The sequence below is a fragment of the Triticum aestivum genome, chromosome 3B (genome assembly GCF_018294505.1).
Source record: "Triticum aestivum cultivar Chinese Spring chromosome 3B, IWGSC CS RefSeq v2.1, whole genome shotgun sequence".
Lineage (NCBI taxonomy): Eukaryota > Viridiplantae > Streptophyta > Magnoliopsida > Poales > Poaceae > Triticum > Triticum aestivum.
Window position 1 is genome coordinate 499917374 of NC_057801.1, and position 17465 is coordinate 499934838.

Genomic DNA, 17465 nt, shown 5'->3' on the forward strand with positions numbered 1-17465 from the left:
GTTCTAAAGCTTACGGGCAGACTCTCCGAGTTGTTGGATTATATGACTTAAATCGTCTGCATCCGAAGGTCAGACATAGGACCCTTGAAAATTGGCCCTGAAAGCGTCCTCTAGTTCCTCCCAACTTCCAATTGAGTTTTCGGGGAGGCTTTTCAACCAGTGCCGAGCTGGTCCTTTCAACTTGAGGGACAGGTATTTGATGGCATGGAGATCATCTCCATGAGCCATGTGGATGTGAAGGATAAAGTCCTCAATCCAGACTCCAGGGTCTGTCATTCCGTCGTATGCCTCTATATTCACGGGTTTAAATCCCCCTGGGAATTCATGATCCAGCACCTCATCGGTGAAACACAGGGGGTGTGCGGCACCCCTATATTTGGATGTGTCATGGCATGATGTCGATGGTTGTTGTGTTCGGTGTTGATTCCGAGCTGGTATTCGATCAATATGATCGTTTTGGTGGTTGTGATCTTGCGCCGGAGCACGGTTCCTAGATCCATAGATGGACCTGGCCATACTGGCTTTTTTGTCTAGGAGCTCACGTAAATTGTGTGCTGACTTGTGTGCGGCATCATCTGCCGCCCTGTCGCGACCACGGGGTGGTCGGTCTGGCTGATTGACCGTATTACTTTTCGGCGGAATGGGCTTGATGGCCTCGTCGTCGAATTCAGGCAGCAGCTTGCGCTTTGGATAGCTCTTTGTGTGGCGATCGCCAACGTATTTTTCTTCAGTGTCAAGCACTTTGTTCCATCTGCGGTTGAGCGTATCCTGCGCGGCCTTAAGCCTTTGCTTCTGCTTCTTCAAGCTCCTCGTGGTGGCAATAAGCCTTCTCCGGAGGTTCTCTTGCTCCGAGTGTTTTTCCGGGATGATGAGTGCGTTGTTGTCCGGGCTATTCTCCTCTCTAGAGGCAGGTTGATGAATTTTACCCTCGGGATCACTGTCATCGGGCATCTGCTCCGGACTATGTTCACTGTCCCCTGGCTCATCCTGCTCCATCGCTGGGTCAGTGGGGTCGTCGTTTCCTCTGGAGTCGACCGGGGTGTTGTTTTTTCTCGCGCCATTATCGCTGTTTTTACTATGGCGGGATTTAGAGCGGCGCCCCGTCGTCGCTTTGGTTGCTGCTTGATGGGATTATCCTCCGTTGCATCCTCACCATTGCTTTCTTTTGGGGTGTCCACCATGTATATATCATATGATGAGGTGGTTGTCCAGCGCCCCATGGGCGGTCGGTCCTGTTCGTCTCCAGCATCGTCGTCCATACCGTCGATGTCTTCGGAGTCGAAATCAAGCGTGTCGGTTAAGTCATCGACAGTGGCTATGAAGTGGGTGGTGGGTGGGTAATGAATTTCTACGTCGACCGCTTCCGACTCAAGCCGTACATAGTTCGGCCAAGAGTCTCCTGACAGGGAGAGAGACTTTAATGAGTTTAGCACGTCGCCCAAGGGCGAGCACTGAAAGATATCCGCGGAGGTAAACTCCATGATCGGTGCCCAATCAGATTCAATAGGCACAGACGCACGCGGTTCGGAGCTTGTAGACGGACACAAGTCCGAGGGTCCGATGACACCGGCCTCATAGGAGGTGAGGTCAGTGTTCGGCTCTATCACCGCTGAGGGTGCGGCCTCCTTGGCGGGGTCCATCCACCCGCGCTCGGATGCCACGATCTGCTCCAGATTGATTCCCGGGGCTGCCGTAGGCGCGATCTCCCGAACATTGTCCGATTGCAGATCTAAGTCATGCTCGTCGTGACTGTTCGGCGCACCTGACATGGGCTCGAATCCATCAAAGATCAAGTCTCCGCGGATGTCGGAAGTATAGTTAAAGCTTCCAAATCTGACCTGATGGCCAGGGGCGTAGCTATCGATCTGCTCCAGATGGCCAAGCGAGTTGGCCCGCAGTACGAAGCCGCCGAATATGAAGATCTGTCCGGGGAGGAAAACCTCACCCTGGACCGCGTCATTAAAGACGATTGAAGGAGCCATCAAGCCTTATCGTGACGACACAGTGGAACTCTCAATGAAAGCTCCAATGTTGGTGTCAATACCGGCGGATCTCGGGTAGGTGGTCCTGAACTGTGCGTCTAAGGCTAATGGTAACAGGAGGCGGGGGACACGATGTTTACCCAGGTTCGGGCCCTCTCGATGGAGGTAATACCCTACTTCCTGCTTGATTGATCCTGATGATATGAGTATTACAAGAGTTGATCTACCACGAGATCGTAGAGGCTAAACCCTAGAAGCTAGCCTATGATTATGATTGTTGTTGTCCTACGGACTAAACCCTTCGGTTTATATAGACACCGGAGGGGGCTAGGGTTACACCGAGTCGGTTACAGAGAAGGAGATCTACATATCCGAATTGCCAAGCTTGCCTTCCACGCAAAGGAGAGTCCCATCCAGACACGGGACGAAGTCTTCAATCTTGTATCTTCATAGTCCAACAGTCCGGCCGAAGTATATAGTCCGGCAGTCCGAGGACCCCTTAATCCAGGACTCCCTCAGTCGTAACGGGCCCTGGGTTAGCGGGCTGTAAATGGTCTATACGCGAATAGGCTGTTAACAGGCTTTTCGTGGGCCGGCCCGCCACCTTTTGACCAAGTAAAACGGGCCGGCCTTTTCACAGGAATGGGCCTCTGTTGGGCCGTGCCACGTATCGACGTATCATAGGAGCCTTGGGTCCAATGAGTGGATGACATCTGTCCCAACGGTGAGCCGACACGTGTTTCCTCCAGCCAATGATGATTTCACACGTGGAAAATCCCCATTGGCCAGGGCTGTTAACGGGTAATCGGATCCAAAACCGGACCCGATAGCTTAACGGCATTCCTTACGGTGGATGCCACGTGTCGGTCACCCTTGACAAAAGCACTTCTGTGAGCGTGATTTATCATCATGGAAGTGGACACTTCCGTGATGATAATTTTGGTAATGTCATGGAACACTTCTACGACAGCACAGATATGACTATCTTGATTTTGTCATAAAATCGTCATGGATGTACATGCATGACAAAAAACGTGACCTACTATGACAAACACGTATCATCACGGAAGTGTATTTTTTTGTAGTGGTGCAAATGCACATTTTAACGTTACGATGCGGTTTTTGTAAAACTAGAAAAACAACACTAGTCAAGCTTGTGAAACGATTCAATGCAAAACAAATTCAAAAATGCTAGTTTGATTGTTTACTTTTAGCTTCCTTCTCTATGGTTATTTCTCTGTCGTACTTTGTACGGAGTATCTCACTGGTCGGAAAGGCATGCAAATTCCCAAACCGCTTCCTACACCCTGTATCGAATTTTTTGCCTAACAAGTTGTGCCGTGCAATTGGAATTCCAACTTGAGTACTACTACTAGTCGGAGTACCAGGGGCCAGTTCTTTTAGGCTTCTAGATTAGTAATCCCATTACTACTACCTTCGTCCTGGATTATTGGTGCCCATTGTAATCTGTGTCAAATTTTGATCATAAGTCTAACTAATGAAATGTTTGTGCATGTCACATGCACTAACATTTTATCAGTTAAACCTTTGGTCAAAATTTAGCACAAAATGGTGATGAATAAACCAAGGCAGAGGTACTAGTAGTAGTTTAGGAGCCCAAATAACTGAGTGGGGCGCCTTAATATTACTCTCCACTATGACTAGTCTTATGGGAAAAGTGTTGGGGATCGTTGCAGAAATTAAAATTTTCTACGCATCACCAAGATCAATCTATGGAGAAACTAGCAATGAGAGAGAGGGGAGTGCATCTTCATACCCTTGAAGATCGCGACACGGAAGCGTTACAAGAACGCAGATGAAGGAGTCGTACTCGTAGCGATTCATATCGCGGTGGATTCTGATCTAAGCGCCGAACAACGACACCTCCGCGTTCAACACACGTGCAGCCCGATGATGTCTCCCATGCCTTGATCCAGCAAGGAGGAGGGAGAGGTTGAGGAATAAGGCTCCAGCAGTAGCACGACGGCGTGTTGGTGGTGGAGCAGTGGTTCTTCGGCAGGGCTTCGCCAAGCACAAACGGAGGAGGAGAGGTGTTGGAGAGGGGGAGGGCTGTGCCTTGGATGTGGTGCGGCTGCCCTCCGTCCTCCCCTCTATTTATAGGGTGAAGGGGGAAGGGGCCGACCCCTCTAGATGAGATCTAGAGGGGGGCAGCGGCCAAGGGGAGGGGGCTTGCCCCCCAAGCCAAGGGGGCGCCCCTTTAGGGTTCCCCCCCCCAACCCTAGGCGCATGGGCCCTAGGGGGGTGGCGCCTAGCCCACTTGGGGCTGCTTCCCTTCACATACAGCCCATAAGGGCCCTCCGGAGCAGGTGGACCCTCCCGTTGGACCCCCGGAACCCCTTCGGTGGTCCCGGTACAATACCGATAAACCCCCGAAATACTTCCGGTGACCGTATGATGACTTTCCATATATAAATCTTCACCTCCAGACTATTCTGGAACTCCTCGTGACATCCGGGATCTCATCCGGGACTCCGAAAAACATTCAGTAACCACGTATAAACCTTCCCTATAACCCTAGCATCATCGAACCTTAAGTGTGTAGACCCTACGGGTTCGGGAATCATGCAAACATGACCGAGACAGCTCTCCGGTCAATAACCAACAACGGGATCTGGATACCCATGTTGGCTCCCACATGTTCCATGATGATCTCATCGGATGAACCACGATGTCGAGGATTCAAGTAATCCCGTATACAATTCCCTTTGTCAATCGGTATTTACTTGCCCGAGATTCGATCGTCGGATCCCAATACCTCGTTCAATCTCGTTACCGGCAAGTCACTTTACTCGTTCCGTAATGCATGATCCCGTGACCAACTACTTAGTCACATTGAGCTCATTATGATGATGCATTACCGAGTGGGCCCAGAGATACCTCTCCGTAATATAGAGTGACAAATCCCAGTCTCGATTCGTGCCAACCCAACAGACACTTTCGGAGATACCTGTAGTGCACCTTTATAGCCACCCAGTTACGTTGTGACGTTTGGTACACCCAAAGCATTCCTACGGTATCCGGGATTTGCACGATCTCATGGTCTAAGGAAATGATACTTGACATTAGAAAAGCTTTAGCAAACGAACTACACGATCTTGTCCTATGCTTAGGATTGGGTCTTGTCCATCACATCATTCTCCTAATGATGTGATCCCGTTATCAATGACATCCAATGTCCATAGTCAGGAAACCATGACCATCTGTTAATCAACGAGCTAGTCAACTAGAGGCTCACTAGGGACATGTTGTGGTCTATTTATTCACACATGTATTACGGTTTCCGGTCAATACAATTATAGCATGAATGATAGACAATTATCATGAACAAGGAAATATAATAATAACCATTTTATTATTGCCTCTAGGGCATATTTCCAACAGTCTCCCACTTGCACTAGAGTCAATAATCTAGTTACATTGTGATGAATCAAACACCCATAGAGTTCTGGTGTTGATCATGTTTTGCTCGTGGAAGAGGTTTAGTCAACGGATCTGCGACATTCAGATCCGTATGCACTTTACAAATATCTATGTCTCCATCTTGAACATTTTCACGAATGGAGTTGAAGCGACGCTTGATGTGTCTGGTCTTCTTGTGAAACCTGGACTCCTTGGCAAGGGTAATAGATCCAGTGTTGTCACAGAAGAGAGTCATCGGGCCCGACGCATTGGGAATAACTCCTAGGTCGGCAATGAACTCCTTCATCCAGATTGCTTCATGTGCTGCCTCTGAGGCTGCCATGTACTCCGCTTCACATGTAGATCCCGCCACGACGCTTTGCTTGCAACTGCACCAGCTTACTACCCCACCATTCAAAATATACACGTATCCGGTTTGTGACTTGGAGTCATCCAGATCTGTGTCGAACCTAGGATCGACGTCACCCTTTACGACGAGCTCTTCGTCACCTCCATAAACGAGAAACATATCCTTAGTCCTTTTCAGGTACTTCAGGATATTCTTAACTGCTGTCCAGTGTTCCATGCCGGCATTACTTTGGTACCTTCCTACCAAACTTATGGTAAGGTTTACATCAGGTCTGGTACACAGCATGGCATACATAATAGACCCTATGGCTGAGGCATAGGGGATGACACTCATCTTTTCTCTATCTTCTGTCGTGGTCGGGGTTTGAGCCGAGCTCAATTTCACACCTTGCAATATAGGTAAGAACCCCTTCTTGGACTGATCCATATTGAACTTCTTCAATATCTTATCAAGGTATGTGCTTTGTGAAAGACCTATGAGGCGTCTCAATCTATCTCTATAGATCTTGATGCCTAATATGTAAGCAGCTTCTCAAAGGTCCTTCATTGAAAAACACTTATTCAAGTAGGCCTTTATGCTTTCCAAAAGTTCTATATCATTTCCCATCAATAGTATGTTATCCACATATAATATGAGAAATGCTACAGAGCTCCCACTCACTTTCTTGTAAACGCAGGCTTCTCCATAAGTCTGCATAAACCCAAACGCTTTGATCATTTCATCAAAGCGAATGTTCCAACTCCGAGATGCTTGCACCAGCCCATAGATGGAGCGCTGGAGATTTCATACCTTGTTAGCATTCTTAGGATCGACAAAACCTTCCGGCTGCATCATATACAATTCTTCCTTAAGGAAGCCGTTAAGGAATGTTGTTTTGACGTCCATTTGCCATATCTCATAATCATAGAACGCGGCAATTGCTAACATGATTCGGATGGACTTTAGCTTCGCTACGGGTGAGAAGGTCTCGTCATAGTCAACCCCTTGAACTTGTCGATAACCCACAGCGACAAGCCGAGCCTTATAGATGGTAACATTACCATCCGCGTCCGTCTTCTTCTTAAAGATCCATTTATTTTCTTCCGCTCGCCGATCATCGGGCAAGTCTGTCAAAGTCCATACTTTGATTTCATACATGGATCCTATCTCGGATTGCATGGCTTCAAGCCATTTGTTGGAATCTGGGCCCGCCATCGCTTCTTCATAGTTTGAAGGTTCACCGTTGTCTAACAACATGATTTCCAGGACAGCGTTGCCATACCATTCTGGTGTGGAACGTGTCCTTGTGGACCAACGAAGTTCAGTAGCAACTTGATCCGAAGTACCTTGATCATCATCATTAACTTCCTCTCTAGTCAGTGCAGGCACCACAGAAACATCTTCCTGAGCTGCGCTAGTTTCCGCTTCAAGAGGCGGTACTTCATCAAGTTCTACTTTCCTCCCACTTACTTCTTTTGAGAGAAACTCTTTCTCCAGAAAGGACCAGTTCTTGGCAACAAAGATCTTGCCTTCGGATCTGAGGTAGAAGGTATACCCAATGGTTTCCTTAGGGTATCCTATGAAGACGCATTTTTCCGACTTGGGTTCGAGCTTTTCAGATTGAAGTTTCTTGACATAAGCATCGCATCCACAAACTTTTAGAAACGACAGCTTAGATTTCTTCCCAAACCATAATTCATATGGTGTCATCTCAACGGATTTAGACGGTGCCCTATTTAAAGTGAATGTAGCTGTCTCTAGGGCGTATCCCCAAAATGGTAGCGGTAAATCGGTAAGAGACATCATAGATCGCACCATATCCAATAGAGTGCAATTACGACGTTCGGACACACCATTACGCTGAGGTGTTCCAGGCGGCATGAGTTATGAAACAATTCAAATTTCCTTAAGTGCGTACCAAATTCGTGACTCAAATATTCCCCCACCCCAAGATCTGATCGTAAGAACTTTATTTTTCTGTCACGTTGATTCTCTACCTCATTCTGAAATTCCTTGAACTTTTCAAAGGTCTCAGACTTGTGTTTCATAAAGTAGACATACCCATATCTACTTAAGTCATCAGTGAGGGTGAGAACATAATGATGGCCACCGCGAGCCTCAACGCTCATTGGACCACACACATTAGTATGTATGATTACCAACAAGTTGGTTGCTCGCTCCATTGTTCCAGAGAACGGAGTCTTGGTCATCTTGCCCATGAGGCATGGTTCGCATGTGTCAAATGATTCATAATCAAGAGACTCTAAGAGTCCATCTGCATGGAGCTTCTTCACGCGTTTGACACCAATGTGACCAAGCCGGTAGTGCCACAAGTATGTGGGACTATCATTACCAACCTTACATCTTTTGGTATTCACACTATGAATATGTGTAACATCATGTTCGAGATTCTTTAAGAATAAACCATTGACCAGCGGGGCATGACCATAAAATATCTCTCTCATATAAATAGAACAACCATTATTCTCGGATTTAAATGAGTAGACATCTCGTATTAAACGAGATTCAGATACAATGTTCATGCTCAAAGCTGGCACTAAATAACAATTATTGAGGTTTAAAACTAATCCCGTAGGTAAATGTAGAGGTGCATGCCAACGGCGATCACATCGACCTTGGAACCATTCCCGACGCGCATCGTCACCTCGTCCTTCGGCAGTCTCCGCTTATTCTGCAGCTCCTGTTTTGAGTTACAAATATGAGCAATCGCACCGGTATCAAATACCCAGGAGCTACTACGATTACTGGTAAGGTACACATCAATAACATGTATATCACATATACCTTTGATGTTGTCGGCCTTCTTTTCTGCCAAGTACTTGGGGCAGTTCCGCTTCCAGTGTCCGTTTCCCTTGCAATAAAAGCACTCAGTCTCAGGTTTGGGTCCATGCTTTGGCTTCTTCCCGGCAACTGGCTTACCGGGCGCGGCAACTCCCTTGCCGTTCTTCTTGAAGTTCTTCTTAACCTTGCCTTTCTTGAAACTAGTGGTTTTATTGACCATCAACACTTGATGTTCCTTTTTGATCTCCACCTCCGCTGATTTCAGCATTGAATATACCTCGGGAATGGTTTTTCACCATCCCATGCATATTGAAATTCATCACAAAGCTCTTGTAGCTAGGTGGAAGCGACTGGAGGATTCTGTCGATGACTGCATCATCCGGGAGATTAACTCCTAGCTGAGACAAGCGGTTGTGCAACCCAGACATTTTGAGTATGTGCTCGCTGACAGAACCATTCTCCTCCATCTTACAACTGTAGACCTTGTCGGAGACTTCATATCTCTCGACCCGGGCATGAGCTTGGAAAACCATTTTCAGCTCTTGGAACATCTCATATGCTCCGTGCTGCTCCAAACGCTTTTGGAGCCCCGGTTCTAAGCTGTAAAGCATGCTGCACTGAACCAGGGAGTAATCATCACTATGCGACTGCCAGGCATTCATAACGTCTTGAGTTGCTGGGAAAATGGGTGCTTCACCTAGCGGTGCATCTAGGACATATGCTTTCTTGGCACCTATGAGGATGATCCTCAAGTTCCGGACCCAGTCCGTATAGTTGCTACCATCATCTTTCAGCTTGGTTTTCTCTAGGAACGCGTTGAAGTTGAGGGCAACATTAGCGTGGGCCATTTGATCTACACGACATATTGCAAAGATATTAGAATAAGTTCATGATTAATAAGTTCATCTAATCAAATTATTTAATGAAATCCCACTCAGATAGACATCCCTCTAGTCTTCTAAGTGATACATGATCCGAGTCAACTAGGCCGTGTCCCATCATCACGTGAGACGGACTAGTCATCATCGGTGAACATCTTCATGTTGATCGTATCTGCTATATGACTCAAGTTCGACCTTTCGGTCTCTTGTGTTCCAAGGCCATGTCTGTACATGCTAGGCTCGTCAAGTCAACCTAAGTGTTTTGCATGTGTAAATCTGGCTTACACCCGTTGTATTCGAACGTTAGAATCTATCACACCCGATCATCATGTGGTGCTTCGAAACAACGAACCTTCGCAATGGTGCACAGTTAGGGGGACACTTTCTTGAAATTTTATGAGGGATCATCTTATTTATGCTACCGTCGTTCTAAGCAAATAAGATGCAAAAACATGATAAGCATCTCATGCAATCAAATAGTGACATGATATGGCCAATATCATTTTGCTCCTTTTGATCTCCATCTTCGGGGCGCCATGATCATGATCGTCATCGACATGACACCATGATCTCCATCATCATGATCTCCATCATCGTGTCTTCATGAAGTTGTCTCGCCAACTATTACTTCTACTACTATGACAAATGGTTTAGCAATAAAGTAAAGTAATTACATGGCGTTATTCAATGACACGCAGGTCATACAATAAATTAAGACAACTCCTATCGCTCCTGCCGGTTGTCATACTCATCGACATGCAAGTCGTGATTCCTATTACAAGAACATGATCAATCGCATACATCACATATATTTCATTCATCACATCCTTTGGCCATATCACATCACACTACATATGCTGCAAGAACAAGTTAGACGTCCTCTAAATGTTGTTGCAAGTTTTTACATGCCTGCTATAGGTTTCTAGCAAGAACGTTTCTTACCTACGCCAAAACCACAACGTGATATGCCAATTGCTATTTACCCTTCATAAGGACCCCTTTCATCGAGTCCGATCCGACTAAAGTGGGAGAGACAGACACCCGCTAGCCACCTTATGCAACTAGTGCATGTCAGTCGGTGGAACGTGTCTCACGTAAGCGTACGTGTAAGGTCGGTCCGGGCAGCTTCATCCCACGATGCCGCCGAACCAAGATAAGACTAGTAGTGGCAAGTAAATTGACAAAATCGACGCCCACAGCAACTTGTGTTCTACTCGTGCATAGAAACTACGCATAGACCTAGCTCATGATGCCACTATTGGGGATCGTTGCAGAAATTAAAATTTTCTACGCATCACCAAGATCGATTTATGGAGAAACTACCAACGAGAGAGAGGGGAGAGCATCTTCATACCCTTGAAGATCGCGACACAGAAGCGTTACAAGAACGCGGATGATTGAGTCGTACTCGTAGCGATTCAGATCGCGGTGGATTCCGATCTAAGCGCCGAACAACGACACCTCCGCGTTCAACACGCATGCAGCCCGGTGACGTCTCCCACGCCTTGATCCAGCAAGGAGGAGGGAGAGGTTGAGGAAGAAGGCTCCAGCAACAGCACGACGGCGTGGTGGTCGTGGAGCAGTGGTTGTTTGGCAGGGCTTCGCCAAGCACAAACGGTGGAGGAGAGGTGTTGGAGAGGGGGAGGGTTGCGCCTTGGATGTAGTGCGTTTGCCCTCCATCCTCCCCTCTATTTATAGGGTGAAGGGGGATGAGGGTCTGCCCCTCTAGATGAGATCTAGAGGGGGGGTGGCGGCCAAGGGCAGGGGGCTTGCCCCCCAAGCCAAGGGGGGCGCCCCCTTTAGGGTTCCCCCCAACCCTAGGCGCATGGGCCCTAGGGGGTGGCGCCCAGCCCACTTGGGGCTGGTTCCCTTCACATACAGCCCATAAGGGCCCTCGGGAGCAGGTGGACCCTCCCGGTGGACCCGGGAACCCCTTCGGCGGTCCCGGTACAATACCGATAAACCCCCGAAATACTTCCGGTGACCGTATGATGACTTCCCATATATAAATCTTCACCTCCGGACTATTCCGGAACTCCTCGTGACGTCCGGGATCTCATCTAAGACTCCTAACAACATTTGGTAACCACATATAAATCTTCCCTATAACCCTAGCGTCATCAAACCTTAAGTGTGTAGACCCTACGGGTTCGGGAATCATGCAGACATGACTGAGACAGCTCTCCGGTCAATAACCAACAGCGGGATCTAGATACCCATGTTGGCTCCCACATGTTCCACAATGATCTCATCGGATGAACCACGATGTCAAGGATTCAAGTAATCCCGTATACAATTCCCTTTGTCAATCGGTATTTTACTTGCTCGAGATTCGATTGTCGGTATCCCAATACCTCGTTCAATCTCGTTACCAGCAAGTCACTTTACTCGTTCCGTAATGCATGATCTCGTGACCAACTACTTAGTCACATTGAGCTCATTACGATGATGCATTACCGAGTGGGCCCAGAGATACCTCTCCGTCATACGGGGTGACAAATCCTAGTCTCGATTCCTGCCAACCCAACATACACTTTCGGAGATACCTGTAGTGCACCTTTATAGCCACCCATTTACATTGTGACGTTTGGTACACCCAAAGCATTCCTAAGGTACCCGAGAGTTGCACGATTTCATGGTCTAAGGAAATGATACTTGACATTAGAAAAGCTTTAGCAAACGAACTACACGATCTTGTGCTATGCTTAGGATTGGGTCTTGTCCATCACATCATTCTCCTAATGATGTGATCCTGCTATCAATGACATCCAATGTCCATAGTCAGGAAACCATGACCATCTGTTGATCAACGAGCTAGTCAATTAGAGGCTCACTAGGGACATGTTGTGGTCCATGTATTCACACATGGATTACGGTTTCCAGTCAATACAATTATAGCGTGAATGATAGACAATTATCTTGAACAAGGAAATATAATAATAACCATTTTATTATTGCCTCTAGGTCATATTTCCAACAAAAAGCTGGGGAAGATACGGCTTACTTTTTAAGCCGCCAAAAGAACTGGCCCTAGGAGTAGTAGCTAGGGATACTAGGAGTAGTAGCTAGGGATCGAGTGTGCGAGATGAACCTGCGAAAGTAATGCAGAGAGATGAAATGTAAAAAAGACGGAGGGATGTGATGGTTGCTTGTCCGTTTATTTTACCAGGCCACTTATTACTGGGAGTGGTTGGGTATTGTGATATGACGTCTTTACTGCCGCGCCACGAGCGGGGTGAGACTCCCGTGCAGCGCCGCCTTCTGCACTAGTACTACATCGGTCATGGTTTATTAGTCCCCCATTGAATTTGAGAGAAGATTTAACTGACAAAATGTTAGTGCATGTCAACAAAAACTATATCATTGGATTCGTATTTGAACATAGTTTTCAATGATATAATTTTAGGTGACATGCATCAACATTTATCGTAATATATATAATGTTAGTTCAATTTTTGGTCATACTAATCTATAGTAAGGTGCCCGTGTGTTGCACGAAAGAGTGAAATGCATTGATCGGGGAGTTGTTTATTTTGACAAAGGATGTGGGTGTCATCTCATGTGTAACGGGTATCGATAGGTTTCTTCGGATATTATTTCATCTCTAGAGCTCACAAACAACCGGGTGAAATAGATAAAGAAGTATCTTTTGCAAACAAAAGCGTTCAACTGTTCAACCTGCATACAAAACTTGTGAAGAAATAACACTTATTGTGCTTTGCAAGAAATGATCTTTAAGAATTAGTTTTTGAGTATCGATTGTTATACATGTTGGCTATAGATGACATGGCACTTTCTTAGAGTCAACAGTTGGCTATACTATTAAGTATTAACCATGCCCTTATACACCTAGACGGAGGGATTAAATGAGGCTGACTTGGAAGGGGGCAGAGGAAATGTAAGAAACGATTCATCGTAAGTCTTTCACTGGTATTGTAGTAATAATTCATACATGGAAGATTATAGACTAAACCATAAATGGATACACTTTTATTCATGTGCGATACTCCAATAGAGCAAGATCATGCATGGAAGTCTCCACATGCTTAGACAGCGGATTACATTGAGCGAAGACTAATGATCAACATTTAACTTGGTAATGCATATGTCCAGGTGAACCTCCTTGGAGTCCCCGTGCACCATCCTGGGGGGGAAATCATACAATGAGTCTTCCATGTCCATCAGTGGGAAGGTCCCAGCTCTGCACAGTCCCAGTCAGCATGATGGAGCCGGTGTGGGCGCCCACGTACCTCTGAGGGGCAGTAACAATGAGCACGAACCCGTACAACGGCCTCGTGTCAGTGTCAGCGGCGTCGCCCCTCACACACACTACAGAGACGGGGCGGCAGCCTGTGCGGGCCTCGCCGGTGCCCACGATCAAGAGGAAGAGGTTGTCGTCCTCCTCCGAACTAGCAGGCGGCGGTGATCCTCCAGCGACTCCGACACAGTGAACGGGTAGCACGTCTCATACTTGATGTTCTTCGCCAAGGGCCAGTAGTGATCGCCGCACACCTGCGTGAGGTGATGCATGATTTTCGCCGGCGAGCCCCAAAACGGCATCGGGCACTCATAGTAGTAGAAGAAGGGCTCCTTGGAGGCATCGACCAGGCCGTCCATGAAAAGGGAGTGGCTGCAGGGGACGTTGCGCCAGTTGAATATATGAGCAAGTTACTACGAGATTTAGTTCGAATAAGCACAAAATAAATCATGACGGCTATATCAGAGATTAAACTAATCATGTGGACTAGCATAGTAGATGAACAGATAGAATCTAGGACACGGACTAGAAACATGAATTCTACCACGATTTCGAACAGGAAGGACAGAAACACATACGATGCAATGGGAGCAGCACCGTTGGCGTTGAGGTTGTCGCCCATGTCGTTGAGGAAGAGGTTGCCGAGGTTAGGGAAGAATTCACCGTTGGTGAAGTCATCGCTGCCAGCAGTCGCGAGAGTGCGCTCCCCAAATTTCAACAATGCCCGCCGAATGGAGCGCGGGAGGGAGTGGCTGTAGGGGATGTTGCGGCCGCCGAATGGAGCGCGGGAGTAGCACACGAAGCAGTAGATGGTGCTCCTCCCTAAGTCTCTTTCTCTAATCTTATGTCTATCTCTACTACTCTTCTTTGTTTTTTATAACAAATTGAATAGTACTACGCCGTCTGCTGCACGCCCGGCTGAACACGCCTCCTCGCCTCCATCAAACGCCTCCGTTAAACCCGCATGCAAACCAAGAAACCTACTCCGGCCCGCGGGAGGAAATTTGTCGGTTGCCATTGGAGAATAATAGAGTCACGTCCAATCCATTTGAGTTAATTGCGTGTATGATTCTCCCTCTATAAAAAGTTAATTGCATCCTTAATCTTGTATTCTAAGTACTCTGTGGGTTCCACAGTCTGCATAGTGTACATGACTTGCAGGCTGGCTACAGATTCGTATAGAAAATAAAAAAGAAACAAATCCATCCTTAATCTTGTATTCTAAGTACTCTGTGGGTTCCACTTCCAGTACAGTGTACATGACTTGCAGGCTGGCTACAGATTCGTACAAAAAGTTAAATTGAAACAAATCCATCCTTAATCTTGTATTCTAAGTACTATGTGGGTTCCACTGCCAGTACAGTAGCGACAAAAGTATTTATATTAAAAAATATATAAAAGAGCTAAAGTTTAGAACAGAATTCGAACTCAGGTCATCGCGCTGTGAGCATCCGGCCCGGACCAATACACCAGGTGTTTGTTGCGGACGATGTAAGAGATAAACCTTTATAACAATGAGCCCGTCCGTTGCAACGGATCCAAAGTAGAATAATACATATTCACAAATTTGAAAGAAAACAGCTTAGTTTTGATATACATATCACTAAAAAATCTTGTGTTTCACTCCAAATATATTCTTTGAGCTGTTTTGATGAAGTAAGGGAGGAATGTGGTTGGTTTCAAGAAACTAAGGGGTTTTGTGTAAACTAGAGTAGAGAAGTGGGAATTCTTGCAATAGGCCACAACTTACATCACGGCCGTCAGATGCAGATCTAATGGTCAAAAATGGCGGATGGCAAACACACCATCATCACCAACCGAGGCTTTTATAGGAGTAGGAGTAGAGAAAAAACCGAGTTGGTGATGATGGTGTGCCTGCCATCTTATAATATAGACTGTCCAATCTATATCTAACGGATAGAAAGCAAATTATGACAATTTTACAAAAGATACCCGCACCTCTCTCCACATTTACAGATAAAGCCTTGCCTCGTTCATCCTTATCTCCCACAACCTCATTGCTGAGCAATTAAAAAGAAGTCTCTTGACCAATCTGGCATGGTGGCCGCTGCCGGCGCCGTCCATCCCCATGTGTCCGCCCAGTCTGACCACCATTCACCACCACACCCCACTCCTCCTCGCCTTATCTATCATCTTTCTCGAGATATCATTTTTTCGATCAAATGGTCGAGATACCATTTTTCGATAAAATTCTCGAGATACCATTAGTTTTTACACATGGGATTACTCCTGCATGGGTCAATCACAATAGGTGTTTTGTAAAAAAATACATCTTGATGTGCCGTGCAACGCACGGGCATCTTGCTAATTTTTTTTGCATATAATTCCAAACACCACGTAGACATGGTGTTTGACCATTTTACAAAAGTGTTAGTATCATTGTTAGTGGTCAACTGGTGCAAGTTATAGCCCCGGGTGTTTTAACCTTTTTAGTAATAATATCTGGCGATTGTTCGCCACGAGCTCAATCCTGGCGAATCCCACGTAACCATCAGATTTCCATCCGACAGTGGCCTGTTTTTAAGCCATAGTATTTTACAAAACCGCCACTGTTGGGGATATAACTACTGAGTATAGACCGCCCAGGAGGGGTCGGGTTACGCTCACCCGTATTGAAGCCCATGAAGACAAGGAATATGGCATTTTACTATTGAAGCTTAGAGGCATAGGGCCCAAGAGCGGATTAGGGCCCATAGTCTTAAACCGCCATGAGATGTGTAACTTATGTTGTAAGTTAGGGAAAGGAAGAAAATGAGTCAGACACGTGTATGAGCCGGTCTCGGTATTCTGTAAACCGCCGGGCATCAACCTGTGTATATAAAGGGACGACCTGGCGGCGGTTCAGGGACAAGAAACAACAACTCGAGAGATAGGTAAAGCGGATTCGCTCCCTGCTCATCGACACCCCATCAATTCCACCACAACTGGATCGTAGGCTTTTACCTTCACCGCAAGGGGCTGAACCAGTATAAACTCCCCGTATCCTTTGTCCGGTTTAACCCCTTTAAGCTAATCTCGTTGCGATGGCTCCACGGCTGAGTCCTTTCACTAGGACATCTGATGTGTTAATTCCACGACAGTTAGTGCCCATCGTGGGGCCATCGCATGATGGTTTCGAGTTCTTGAAGGGCAACCTTGAAGGACTCAAGGGATACGTGGTTGGCCGGATGACCAAGAGTCGTCGCGGCAAGCTCTACATCAGCGACGCAGGCTGGGCCCCCGAGGCCGGCTCAATTGAGTACGGGTACCGGGTCCCCTTCAGCGGAATTCACATTTTCATCGGCAAGATCGGCGAACCAGGCCCTGAGCTGGACATCTGCACCGACCTCGTCGAGACGGCTCAGCGTGCAAGTCCTGCCCGGGTTCAGCCTGCCATGAAGGTGTGTTTGTAGGATTCATCCATGGTGCAGAATCTGAATCGGTGTCCGATGGTGAGACAGTCATCTACTCAAATGGCGAGTCATCTACCGGCGAAACCGAGTCATTGTACCAATTGCAAGTCGGTCGGATTGGGGGTTGCTCCGATGGCGACAGTATTCTGGACCCCTTTGAACCGCCAAACCGGGTTGCAATCTTCATGGCCGATACACAGCCCACATTGCAATGTTCAACTGCAGCAGCAATGACTTCCGGGTCAGCAGCCAGGGCAGGAGACCCTGCGCGCCAGCCGGCTCAAGTTATGTCCGGTTTATTGGACTCCTGGACGACATTGTTGACCACAGCAGTTACCCCGGAGACTCAAGATCAGCATA